At 48.0% G+C, this 14,216-nt stretch overlaps 1 pseudogene; it reads left to right on the top strand.

Moving 5' to 3' along the window:
- Nucleotides 1-3,597: 3,597 nt before the first annotated feature.
- On the top strand, nt 3,598-4,705 carry LOC101839048 (annotated as a pseudogene).
- Nucleotides 4,706-14,216: the final 9,511 nt, after the last annotated feature.

Here is a 14,216-nt window from a genome sequence, read left to right as displayed (position 1 = left end):
TTCTCAGTTCCTAACCTAAGGCTCTGGTTCCACATAACACAACCTTCGCGCGGTGACTGTTTGGCAGTGACAGCACCCTCTGCCAGCACAAGGCTTCGGAATGCTCCTGCAGTGTCGTCATTAGAGACACGCAGACTGTATTTTCCATGAACAATGCCTTAACAGAGCAAATATAGCAACTTGTTTGTTATTTCAAGTACCTGTTTAGAGCTGACTTTAATCTCATCACTTGGGATGTAGAGGTAGTTGGATCTTGTGAGTTCAAGGCTAGCCTGGTCTACATAGTGAGTTCCAGGGCAGTCAGGGCTACATAGAGAAGCTCTGTCTCAAAACTAAAAGTAAATCAACAAGCACTTGTTCAGGGTGCTGCACTGTCATTTGGAGTGCAGGTGGACACAGATCACCGAAGCAGGGACTAGCCTGCACCTCTTCGGTTGTGAGAGTGTGAGCAAGCAGGCCTCCTTCCTCAGTGCTGAGGCTATCTGGGTGTGCTCCCTCCCACACTGAGAGGGTCCCATTGTCTATGCTTGCCCCAGACCACCTTTGAGGAGTCCTCCCGCCTCCTTCTTTTGGTTTATTTTTATGTGTGCAGGTGTTTTGCCTACATGCATGTCTGTGCATTGCATGCATGCAGTGCCTGTGGAGGCCAGAAGAGGGCATCAGATCCTCTGAGACTGGAGTTACAGGCAGTTGTGAGCCACTATGTGGATGCTGGGAACCCAAGTCCTTTGCAAGAGAAGCAAGTACTCTGAACTGTTAAGACGCCTCTCCAGCTCGCCCCTTCTTTTTTACTTGAAAAATACAGTCCTTTATCCCACCACACAAGAGGCTAAGGCAGAGGGATCAGAGTTCCAGGCTGGCCTGGGCTACATAACAAGACAGCAAAATTTAAAACTCTGTATGTTGTAAAGTGAAGTATTGAATCAACTTAAAACATCGAGTGCATTCATCTGCTTTCCCAACTCATATGGGACAAATGGCGCTGTTGGAGACATGGGATTTGAAGACGCTCTGGTCTCTGCCATAGCCTTTGTAACAGCAGGTCAACAGACCCCTGCTCAGCAGTCACAGAGCAGCATGGCCTTGCCAGACCTCGCCACCAGCTGTCCCCAGTGCCATCACTTCCACCTGGGCTTGGGCTACTGCCGCGCCTGCTGCACAGCCTGTATCCGAGAATGTGGCGAGGGCGTTGGGATAGATGACACAGAGACCAGTCGGTTGCGTTAAGAAATCTTTATGCTCCCCAAATCGGCTTAGGAGAATTTCCCAAGAAAAACGCTTCCCTCCAAAAAACTTCTGCCATCCATACACGCACAAATCTCCAACAGCCCTCTCTTTTTCCTCCTGGCTGGTGGTTAAATCTCTGACACCAGAATCGGAAAACAGCAGGGAGCAGAAAGAAATAGCTAGCCATCAGGAAGATCAAAGTCAGGGTGTTTCAGTGAGCGGAGCCCTTATCAAGCCCTTATCAGGAGCTTATGGCACTGAATTGTTTTCAGTAAACATTGTCTTGCAGCTGCCTGCTCCCAGACTGATGGAGGAGTGGGTTTCCAGTCAGGGTCTGTGATCCCCACAGGCCACCACTGCCCTTCCTTCTTACACCCGCCTGTCTCACCAGCCATCGTCAATTGCATACACTGCTCTGAAAGCACAGTGCTCTGTGCAGATCTCAGGCCTGACCAGGGGCTCTGCAACCTAAGCACATGTGAAATGCAAGGTGATTGGGGACAGGGCACACAGAGGTGCAACATGCATGTAACCAGATCCACAGAGCTAGATCCAGGACAGCCAGAGCAGTTACAGAGACACCCTGTCTCAAAAAAAAAAAAAAAGTAGAACCCCGATGAGAGGGAGTTGTGGGAGGGAGGGGCATGCTGGACTGAAGAGGCTGAATCAGAATCAGACCCTGGGAGGCTAAAAAGCATCTTCACCATAGGGCTCCTTCCTGTTACCACTTCAAAATCAGCCGCAATGAGCCTGTGTTGGTCTGTAACGCGCTCACATCCTAAACCCTGCTGGGAAGAATTAATTATGAGATTAATTATTGAAGCTGAAAAGGCTCTTAATGGCTTTGAAACTGTAGGAAGAGGCCTGTGGACTTTCATTTCACATTTAAACTTAGAAATTCCACGTGGGCCAGGTGGTGGTGGTGCATACATACCTTTAATCCCTGCACTTGGGAGGCAGAGGAAGGTGGATCTCTGTGAGTTCGAGTGAGTTCCAGGACAGCCTCCAAAGCAATACAGAGAAACTCTGCCTGGAAAAGCCAAAAAAAAAAGAAAAGAAAAGAAAAGAAAGAAAGAAAGAAAGAAAGAAAGAAAGAAAGAAAGAAAGAAAGGAGGAGAGAGAGAAAGAAAAAAGAAAAGAAATTCCATTGCTAGATTATGTGATATGTAATTGCTGCATATATTACAGAACAAATGCATTGGAAAATAGACTTAAAGGAATTGCAGGAATATAACCAAGAAAACATGAAAGAGGTCAGGAAGGAGAAGCTGAAGAGAAACCTAATCCAGTTGCTAAGAGCACAGAAAACAACAGACAGTCCATTTGGAGGAAGTACTACAGATTGACTCCCATGTTCTCCATCATGTTTAGAGCCTACTGTACAATGTCTACATACAGTCACATAAGTGAATGGATGTGGGTGTGCACTACGGGACTAGAAAGAAGACCATGAGACAGTAAGGACAGTTGAGGAAGATGCAGGGCAGTAGGACACGTGAGCCATGAAAGTGAAGGAAGGCTACAGTGGGGAGGAGGGAGAGGACACAGGAGGAGCAAGGGGGATGAGGAACACAAGCCAGGAAGATAATTAACAAAAACTAATTTTGCTTGAAAATACCACAATGGAAGCCAATATTGTGCATGCTAATTTGATTTTCTAATTTAATTTTATTGTTACATTTTGTGTATTAGTGATTTGCCTGAATACAGAGGCAACACTCCGGATGCACACAATCAGAAGGCAGCATCAGATTCCCTGGGATTAAAGTTACAGACGGTTGTGAGCCACCATGTGGTGCTGGGAACCAAACCCAAGTCCTGTAAAGAGCAGCCTGTGCTCTTAACAGCTGAGTCATCTCTTCAGCCCTGGATGCAGTTATTTCTAATTAATAAACAAACACAAAGTAAATAAATATAATGCATCAATGCATCACATAAGTGGACTCAAGAACAGAAACCACAAGACCATCTCAATAGATTTAGAAAAAGGTTTTGAGAATATGTAACATCCCTTCTTGACAAAAATCCTGAAGAAACATAGTAAAGGCAAAACGCAACAAGCTTAGAGCCAACATTGTACTGAGTGGAAAATAGTCAAAGTAGTCACACTAAAATCAACAGCAAGACAGGGGTCCTCTTCCTCCATTCCCATTCAGTATCGTGCTGGAGGTCCTAACAACAGAAGGTAACAAGAGACTCAAATAAAGGGAATGTGAATGGGGGAGTCAAGCGTCCTGGTTTGCAGATAATCTGATAAAGTTTCCACTAGGGTGCTCTTACAGCTGCTAACACTTTCAACAAAGTGGCAGGATTTAAATTCCCATATACGGTCTCTGCTCCTGCCACTTCCCCCACCGAAGCCTCAGCACCATGGATGCAGCCAAGCAAGTGATTAACTTTGGGCTGGAACCTGCCAAGCTGCCACAGTCTGTATTGCTAGAGATACAGAAACAGCTAGTAGACCTCAAAGGACTCAGCATCAGTGTGCTTGAAATGAGTCACAGGTCATCAGATTTTGCCAACATTATTAACAACACGGAGAATCTTGTGAGGGAATTGCTAGATGTTCCCATCAACTACAAGGTGATCTTTGTACAAGGAGGTGGGTCTGGCCAGTTCAGTGCTGCCCCCTTAAATCTGACTGACCTGAAAGCTGGAAGGTGTGCCGACTGTGTGGTGACTGGAACTTGGTCAGCTAAGGCTGCAGAAGAAGCCAAGAAGTTTGGGACCATGAATATCGTCCACCCTAAACTTGGAAGTTACACAAAAATTCCAGCCCCAAGCACCTGGAACCTCAACCCAGACTATGTGTACTTCTGTGCAAACGAGACTGTGCATGGGGTGGAGTTTGACTTCACACCTGATGTCAAGGGAGCAGTGCTGGTCTGTGACATGTCCTCAAACTTCTTATCCAGGCCAGTGGACGTTTCCAAGTTTGGTGTGATTTTTGCTGGTGCTCAAAAGAATGTTGGCTCTGCGGGGGTGACAGTGGTGATCGTCCATGATGACCTGCTGGGCTTTGCCCTCAGAGAGTGTCCTTCGGTCCTTGGCTACAAAGTGCAGGCTGGGAACAACTCTTTGCATAACACACCTCCGTGTTTCAGCGTCTACGTCATGGGCATGGTCCCGGAATGGATCAAGAACAATGGTGGCGCCACAGCCAAGGAGAAGCTCAGCTCCATCAAATCCCAAATGATTTATGAGATTATTGATAATTCTCAAGGATTTATATGTGTGTCCAGTGGGACACCAGAACAGAAGCAGGATGAATATTCCATTTCGCATTGGCAATGCCAAAGGTGACAAAGCTTTAGAAAAGCGCTTTCTTGACAAGGCGGTGGAACTCAACATGATCTCCTTGAAGGGACACGGGCCAGTGTGAAGCATCCATGCTTCTCTGTATAACACTGTCACAACTGAAGATGTTGAGAATCTGGCCACCTTTATGGAGAATTTTTTGGAGATGCATCAGCTGTGAACATGACTAGCTATGCTCCCCCTGTGAGCAACATGCAGAGTTCAGAGTAATTTTGGATTGGCTACAAAAATTTAACAGACATGGACTTTTCCCCCCAAACATATGCTTATTACAGATTCTTTATCGACTAAGCATCCAGGGCTCTGCAGGGCTATTGAAACTATCAGCTAATGGCCACCTTCATTTTGACTTGACCTGGAAGCAATTTCGTTAGAATCCAGCCTGGCATCTCTCTGCTCCTTTCTCTAGGTGGATTGCAGTCCTAGCCTTGGACTTTGTTCTGCTGGTTCCAATTAGTTTTTGGGTTCACAGGAGTATACCCCGAGGAGGTTGGGGGCGCGATGTGCTGGATCTGACAGCAATGAGTTTGCTGGGTTCTACAGCTATTGGTTAAAGTCAACGGTGACTCTTAAACATTTTGGATCTGTATACTGCTGTTCTCATAAAGAGATAAAAGTGACACACGATACTAGTGCTTATATACTGGGTATGTTTTTAACACCATACGGTTTATATCTATGCCTTCATATTTCTAATAAAACAGTTCTGTAGACGCTTTTAGAGATTGTTCAACCCTTGACTTTGTGCATGACTGTCCTCTGCTGTGGACAGCTGCACCCTCCCACCTACTCCCTTCTAAAGCGGCTTCATAAGAAAGATCTAGAAGTTCCATGATTCACTTTTCCTATCCTTGCCACAAGTAGAAGAAATGGTTCTTTGTTTTTCAGTTAGGTTGCTAAACAAAACTCAGTTACCCTTCAACCCCTTGAGGGCAGGACTGATTCAGCCTAGGTAGAGGTGAGGGCTACTGGCTTCGATGCTTTGCTTACCTGACCATCAGCTTGAACCCAGATATCTGTCACTGAGTTTTATTGTTCGTGTTACAAGCCAGCCTCTTTAATAATGATGCCAAGAAAAGTGAATTTTTACATGTTGAAGAATGAATCTATTTTATTTCTTGCCCTTAGTAAAAATAACTCCAGATGGATCAAGGACTTTTAGACTGAGAGTCTGAAACTATCTCCATTCATTCTTCCTTCAAGAAACACTTGGTATCCAACTGTGCTGCAATGAATAGAAACAGTCAGGTGACTTCAGGCAGAATAGGTAATCAGACAAGAACGTCTGTTCCTAGAAGGTGGCTGGTAGCTGCCCTTGGTCCAGCTGGTGGGACACAGTGGAAACCTAGAGTGGACATGTGGATGTGTGACTCTACCTGACTCAGTGAGGCAGCCACAGTGCGTTGGCTGCCACACACAGTGTGATCAGGTCCAACTGTAGAAACCATGAAATCCATTGGGGACCTGGCATGCTGCTAGTCGAAGGGGTACCAGCAACAATGAGACTCAGATGTCTGTCTCCCCTGTGCTTCTTCTATTGAGAAACCTGGTCAAGATTAGTAGAGCGTCCCAGGGACATCGGTGCATGCAGATGCCACAGGGAGCCTGGGGCGAAGCTATGGCTGGCACGGGTCTTCAGTGACAGATATGGTGGTTTAACCACTAGGATCACTGTGTGGCTATTATAAGGCCACGATTATTCTCTGTGTCCTTGACATCTCTGGTGTCCCTAGTTGATTTCACCAACTCTTTGGTGGCTGGACCAAACACCTGCCTGCTCGATGGGGAAGGAGGGATGGGAAGAGGGGATGTGTGAGGCAGTTACTGACCTTCTGGACTTGCGCCCTCATTGGTACCAGCTTTCTCCTGCAGTGGGGTGGAGTTTCCATCAGAAGAGTCCCCTACTGTGCTCCAGATGAGGGCCACACGCAGCTGGGGCAGGAACACAAGCCAGAGGGACCAGGACAGCTCCTAGAATGTGGCTGGGGAGAGTGGCAAGGGGCAGTCCAGCTCAGGACACATCCTAGTGGAAGAGCTGTCAGGATTGGCTGCCTCTTTTGGAGTGAGAAGGAAGCCAGGATGTGCCGGTTGGTGTAATGAAACAGCTGTTGTGGGAGCAGCTTGGACACAGCCTGGGGGAGGCCGGGCTCCCGTTGCACACGTCTGCCCTCTGTTGGTTGCCACATAGCTCTACACGGAAGACTGGGAGAATAGGGCTCCTGAGAGGTGGATACAGTGCAGCAACTATGGCTCACAAAAGGCCAGTGCTCACAAGCATTGCTCAAGAAGGGAACGAAGACCAAATAGGCCTGGCACCTCAGTGTCCAGGAGCAGGGAGAAGCAGGATAGGAAAGTAGCCAGAGAAGGCTGCACACTGTCATGTCCTGAGTACTGTATCATTATCTGGAAGTGATGTTTGATTGGAGGGGACACATGGATAGCTGTCATGAATAGGTGTCCTGGAAAGAGTGGTGGAGAAGTGGCAGCCTCTGGGTAATGTGAGGCTACAGCAAGTAAGATTCATTGTGTTTTGTTTGCTTCTGGGGAAAGAACAGCATTTCCCTAAGACTACAGGACTGGCTTGTTGATATGGGCTTGATGGGAGCCTGATATAGAGCAAGACCAGAAATTAATGATCCCTTGTACCAGAGAGGGAGGACTGATGATCATCGAGGAGACAGGAAGGAGGATTGGGATCGTCGAGGAGACGGGAGGAGGAGTAGGGATCATCGAGATTTGTGCTCTTGGTTCTCGGGACCAAGGCTGTCCCTGTCTCTCTCTCCAGTCCCCAGTGTAGGTCAGGCACGTAAGTGGCTTCACAGGACTGAGGACACCTAAGAGGGTCAAGGGCCATGGGTGAAGCTGCTGGAAATCAGCCCAGGCGGTTAGCAGAGAGTAGGAGCCAAGCAGAGCTGGAGCGGAGGCCCCGGGACAGTAAGCTGTGCAGGGGCAAATGCTGGTGGTGAGGGCACCTGAGGTAGGAGTTCCTGTATGGCAGCATTTGGGCACGGTGACAAGTGGCTTCTGTGGTAAGGAGGTCAAATTTCTCAGAGTACAAACAGTCAGAGATCTCATCTGGGAAAGAGGAAGGTTTGCAAATGGCAGCAGAAGCCAGGGCTACTGGAGAAGTCTGACATCAGCTTCAGTCACAGCCTGGAGGCAACAAGGAGCTTGTCTCCCTAGGGCACCACCAGGGTGGCACAGGTGTGGAAAGCAGGGGCACCCTGGAGAGGAGAGGGTGCCTTGCCTTCCAGGTGTTCTATGTGCTTGTCTCCAGAGGAAACACACTAAGAAGCAACTCAGGAGAGTGTCCCATGTCACAGCACCTCAGCAGATCTCCCAATTGGTTGCAGGCAGAGACCGCTGTTAGGAGGGGCATATGAGGCCACCACACTGCTATATAACTGTATTTCTGACTTTGCCTTTCTGGACTCCTCTGTGTTCCATATTGGCACCAACAGCACCTAATTGTATAAGATGTGCCACAGCCTTGTCCAGATGAGAACCCCAGTCTTCTAGGACAGGACAGAGTCTCATGGTGAAGGGACACAGGCCCTGGAGGCCTCTGTGTCAGACCAGTCAGCTCCAAGAGCATGGCCTCCACAGTACTGTGTTATTCCACACCTTCCTAAAGTCAAGTGGTTGTATCTGTGGTATAACTAGTAGAAAATGACATTATTGGCCTGTCATGGCAAGTCATCACAGCAGGTTGTCATGCAGGTACCTGAAATGTCAGTCATCAGTGAGTGGATACAACTTTATACATAAAGAAATGTACAAGAGAGTCGCTGGCCTGCTTTGATGCATCACAAAAGATTGCTTGCAGAAAAATTCAAATCAGTCACACCATGCCCCCACTCTATAACACCAAAAATAAAAGACCCAGAGTTCAAGCTTCAAGCCGAAGATCAGAGAAGCAAAGCAGTTGGCTACTAGCTCTTACTGAAAGGTGATCCTGTCTTCAAGAGCTCTCACCAAGTCTCAGACTGCTGCCTTTCCTCAGCATGGTTGGAGACTGATTACCTCATGAGACCCTTTGCTTTTTCCTTTTATACGACTCAAATCCTGGGATTACAGGTATGTGATCCCAAGTGCTGAGATCACCTTTGTGTGAACTGTTTGTTTCTCTTTTAGACTGGATCAATTTCATGTAGCTTAGTGTGGCTTTGAACTCACAGAAATCCATCTGCCTTTGTCTCCCAAGTCCTGGGATTAAAGGTGTGTGTGTCACCACTTCCTGACTCTATGGCTTGTGGCTAGCTTTGCTTTCTGTACCCTCAGGCAAGCTTCAATAAATCATGAATAACATATCACCACACCACTCCCTGGATAAGTGGTTCATACACTGTGGCTCTAACCCACTGCTCAGAACAAACAGGCTGGGTGAGTGGCAAGTGTGATGACTGCTGTTGGCTAGGGGTGGCACTGAGCTGGTACAGTGCTGGCCTCACAGACATGAAGCCCTGGGTTTGGAACTGGGCATAGTACCACAAGCATATAATCCAAGCACTCTGCAGAGAGAGGCAGAAGACATCTGACCTGGCTCAGAGTTTCACCAGAGCTCCTTGCCAGGGGTGGTGGTGATGTGATAGGGTACCAGCATTAATGGAGCAGCTACATCTAGAACACAGGATGAAAACTGGGAGGGATATGCAGCCCCACCAAATTTATTCAGATTGAAGGGCTCTTGTGCTACATCTAGTGGCATAGGCTTGTAATCCTTGATACTCTAAAGGCTAAGACAGAAGCAAAGAAATTCAAGACCAGCTTTAGCCATATAGTAAGTTCAACACCAGCCTGGACAATTTTATGAAACTTTGTCTCAGTGTTTAAGTAGTATGAGCCTGTTGGTTATACCTACAGTCCCAGAACTTGAGAGGTAAAGGCAGAAGGAACAGGACTTCAAGGATCCATATGAAGTTTGAGGCCAGCTTGAGCTACACAGCCCAAGAAAACAAAAGGAGAAGGTTGTGATGGTAGCTCAGTGGTGGGGCACTTGCTTATCATGCTCTTACCCACCAAGTCATCTCTCCAGCCCCCACAAAGGGCAGATTCTGAAGGCATCTTCTCCAGGGTGTAGGTGGCTGTAACTCAATCTAACCAGTGTGGTAGAATTCACTTTCTGTCACCTACTTCACTTCCTGTTGAGAGAATTAAAAACCTGTTAAGAGAAGCTTTTTCCTTGAGAGAATGCCTTCCCGCCAGCCTGATTCCAGATCCGCATCAGTCCCAAATAAACACACAGGAGGCTATATTCATTATGAAGCTGTTGGCCTTGCTTGTTTCTAACTGGCTAGCTCTGACTTAAGTAATTACCCCATAATTGTTAATCTAAGTATGTCTCTTACCGGAGAGGTTTCTGGGCTTCCTACCCCAATGGCGGTTACATCTCGAACTCTCCTCTGTTTCTCCTTCCCAGAATCCTCCTGGACTCCTAGCCCCACCTATCTAGATTCCTATAGGCTCAACAGTACTTTATTGACAAATAACAGGACTTCCCCCAACAAAAACCTAAGCTAACATCAAGCTTAAAACACCTTTCTGAGCTGGGCGTTGGTGGCGCACGCCTTTAATCCCAGCACTCGGGAGGCAGAGGCAGGAGGATCTCTGTGAGTTCGAGACCAGCCTGGACTACCAAGTGAGTTCCAGGACAGCCTCCAAAGCCACAGAGAAACCCTGTCTCGAAAAACCAAAAAAAAAAAAAAAAAAAAAAAAACCAAACAAAACACACCTTTCTGCCCATGAGAGGTGGCCCAGACCTGAATCCAAGAGTCTGCTAGTCCGGTTGGGCAGCCTGGAGGGCCTGCCAAGATTCTGAAGGCATTGCTAGCTCTGTTCAGCCTAAGCCTGTCCCCAGTGGGGCAAAGTGAAGTTGCATAAACCAGCTATTGTGGTGGTATCTCGCCTGCTCACTCTCAAGAGCTCCATGTGCCAACACTTAAGTAGCCACAGCAACTGGGAAACCTGAACAAGAATCTAACTCCTCATTGTTATCCTTGGGCATTTCTAGGCATCATCCCTAGGGCACACAGGCAATGACCACCATGCATGCAGCACGGGTGTCTTTCTCTCAGAGCACTTGGGCTGTAGCTTAGACTCAAAAGAAAAAAAAAACCCACCCACAGTTCTCAAGGTCAGGATCCTATCACACTTCAAACCAGTTATTTTGGGTAATCCCATCTCATCCAGCACTTAGTGGTTGAGTACGTGGTCCTTCCTAGGGGCTACAGCTAGAGGTGGCTCAGCGCTGCCTGCTGAGGGGCCATGGAGATGCTCAGACGACCACCAGCTAGCAGTGGTCCCTCAATCTTACCCTGTGACACCTGCCACCTAATGACAAGTGAGCAGCAGCAGAAGTGCAGCTGGGGACCAGCTTCCTCCAGTCAGAGCCAAGACAAAGCCACCAGCAGGAAGTGGCATGTTTAACCTAAGAGTATTTTTGGCCCTTCTGTCACAACTTAGGGTGTGTTACTGTGCGTAGGAGACGGAGGCTGGCCAGGAGTGGTGCCCACATCTGTTACAAGAGCTTGCATTAGAGTCCTGGAGGAAGGTGATCGTGTCACAATGCCCAATCCATCAGGGAGCCACAGTGAAAAGTGTTTCCATGTGGCAGTAGAGAGAGGAAAGACAGCACATAGGGGCAGCCTTGAGGCCCAGGGTGTAGTCAGCCTGGCTGCTGTGAAGATTATAGTGTGACAGAGATAGTCTAAACAAGATGCCAGTAAAGGGTGGGCCCCTCCACACCCACCACTTAAGAACTGCAACCAGGCAGTAAAGTCAGTAAGGATCATCAGGCCCCAGCGGTGGTCTGAGAGGAGGCAGGACTGAAGGCTAACCGTTAGAGACGCCTTGAGAGGACACAACCCAGGGGGATGATGAGACAGGGAAAGCGTAGGACTCTCAGACCAGCGCCAAGTCCAGGCAACAGGACTAAGTACTCACTAAATGCATTATCGGGTCCCTTGCACCCTAGGTCCTCTAAGGAGCCACTTTGGATGGCTACACTTGGTCTGGAGCACTTTGGATGTGAAAAATGTTCAGAGCCCTTGGCTCCATGGCAGTGGTTCTGAACCTGCAGGTCACACCCCTTTGGGGGTTGACCAACTTTTCACAGGGATAACCTAAGACCCTCAAGAAACAAGGATATTTACATTATGATTCGTAACTGTAACAAGCAATGAAAATGATTTTATGGTTGGGGTCACCACATCATGAGGAACTGAATTAAAGGGTCGCAGCATCAGGTAGATGGAGACCCACTGGTCTATGGCTTCATCCCCAGGAGATGTCCATGTTAGATCAGAGCCCATGAGGGAAAGGACAGAGGAGCCCATAGTAGATTCAATTGTAAAACAAGCCAGCTGAGGGTGGCCCAACCAAGCAAGGCCATTTAGGAAAGTTGAAACCATGACTCTGTTGGCATCAGAGGTCCTCAGAGATGCATGTGACAGTAACTTGGAGCTTTCACTTCAGAAGCAAGACAGGACTCTGAGCTAGGCACAAACAGGTAGGAGAGAATCCATTTACAGCAGTTCTTAACCTGTGGGTTGTGACCCCCTTGGGGTAGTATATCAAATACTTGCATTATGATTCATAACAGTTGCAAAACTACTTATGAAATAGCAATGAAATAATTTTTGGTTGAGAGTCACCACAACATAAAGAACTATATTAAAAGGCTGCAGCATCAGGAAGGCTGAGAACCTCTGGTTTAGGAGAAAGGCAGTAAGTAGATGTTGCCTTCAGCTATTCATGAGCAACTCAGGGTTTATGCTACAGCCCACAGTGGGCATATGCACCAGGACTCTGTGGTGGCCAGTGAGATTGGACTTACTTACCCTCAAGTTACTCCTAGATAGAACAGGTCACAGTGGTGGGTAAGCAGACTGGGTTGTGTGACCAGCTCCGAGTGACTTCTCAGTCTCCTTTTCTCCAAAAGAGACAGTAGATAACATCTGTCCCAAAGGAAGAGCCAACAGTGTGGCAAACCAGCATAGCCTCTTGAACAGTAGCACAGGGGCATGCTTTTCTCCTGGTGGGAACTTGTAAATGAGGTTGTTGTGAGCATGAGATTGGAGCTGGCGGTATCACAGGGCTCTGGGTGCCATGCCTAATCTCTCTCTCTCCCTCTCTCCCTCTCTCCCTCTCTCTCTCCCTCTCTCTCTCCCTCCCTCCCTCCCTCCCTCCCTCCCTCTCTCTCTCTCCCTCATACACACACACACACACACACACACACACACACACACACACACACACACACATTTCCAAGTAGGGCTTTTTTCAGACAGTGTCTTACTATGTCACCTCAAACTCACAAGGTTCCTGTACCATCATGTCTGACTCTGCTGGAAGGTTTTGGGAAGTGGAGAAAAGGCAGATCTCTGTTTCTTGAGCACCGGCCACACGGATGGCTGCTCCATGCTGGGTTAGGACCTGGAGCATCACCTCTGTTTGCAGGATGCCCACAGCAACCTTGCACCCTCCTTGTATATTATATGTCTGGCCTTAAGTTGGAGCTACTGTCCTCTGAGTGCCCCACCTACGTATGCTACCTTTGTGTGATGCAGCAGGGTCACAGAAGGCCACATTTGGTCTCTTGCAGAGCGCCTTTTTAGGAACAGCTTGGTCATGTACACACACTGTTCTGCAGTAAGTGGAGGCCTGGGTGGAGCCAGTGCAGCTCTGCTGCAGAATGGCTTGCAGTTCCGAATTGTGTTGCCTTTACTGTGGGCCACAATCCATGCAGAATGCTTCAGTCATACCGTCCCGAACTGGTCAAGGAGTTGTTGTCATGACTCTTAAAGGGAAGAGAGCAGAGTGCCTGGGGCTTTTACATGTCACGGTCTGCTTGCTTCGGGCACAACTGGCCTGAAGACATAATTCTGTGGACTTAGTTGTATCCTACTTCAACTAAATGATGAGACGATGACCAAGAAAAGTAAGTACTAGCCTTGGCCTCAGTTGGCATAGTCCATCCCTGATGGTGACTCTAGCCTGGGCCTGTTCCTGGCAGTGGGCCACTTTAAGATCAGGCTTGCGGGGCTGGAGAGATGGCTCAGAGGTTAAGAACACTGGCTGCTCTTCCGGAGGTTCTGAGTTCAATTCCCAGCAACCACATGATGGCTCACAACCATCTGTAATGAGATCTGGTGCCCTCTTCTGGCCTGCAGGCATATATGGAGTGCTGTATACATAATAAATAAATACAATCTTAAAAAAAAAAAAAAGACCAGGCTTGCTTGCCCTCCAGCCCTGGCTTGCCTTTGGGAGTGACCTCTGTATCACTGGAGGCTGGGGTAGGCCTGGGATACCCCATTCACATCAGTTTGCTGAGACCCCTTAGGAATTACACTGGGCTTTATCAGTGGCAGTGGGTGCCAGCTGGCATACAGCTAGCCAATGAAACCTTCAGCACAGCCCACTGGGCTCTGTAAACAGTCAGTGGAGCCTGGGATGCACGGGTTAGTGACCCCATTGGAGTGATGCCCTCTGCCAAGCGCTTGGAAGGATGTTAGCTCACAAATGAATGAAGGACTCCTCTCAGCAGTTTTTCACTTCCCTTGCTGAAGTGACAACAGCATATGATTTTAAAATTCTTCCTGGGTATCAGAGTCCTACTCCAGGGACCTGTGTCACCTGACCCAACGTGTTGTTTCTAGTGCTATGGAAAA

Source organism: Mesocricetus auratus, unplaced genomic scaffold (genome assembly GCF_017639785.1).
Source record: "Mesocricetus auratus isolate SY011 unplaced genomic scaffold, BCM_Maur_2.0 Super-Scaffold_100008, whole genome shotgun sequence".
NCBI classification, from domain to species: domain Eukaryota; kingdom Metazoa; phylum Chordata; class Mammalia; order Rodentia; family Cricetidae; genus Mesocricetus; species Mesocricetus auratus.
This window is presented reverse-complemented; position numbering and strand designations above follow the sequence as displayed.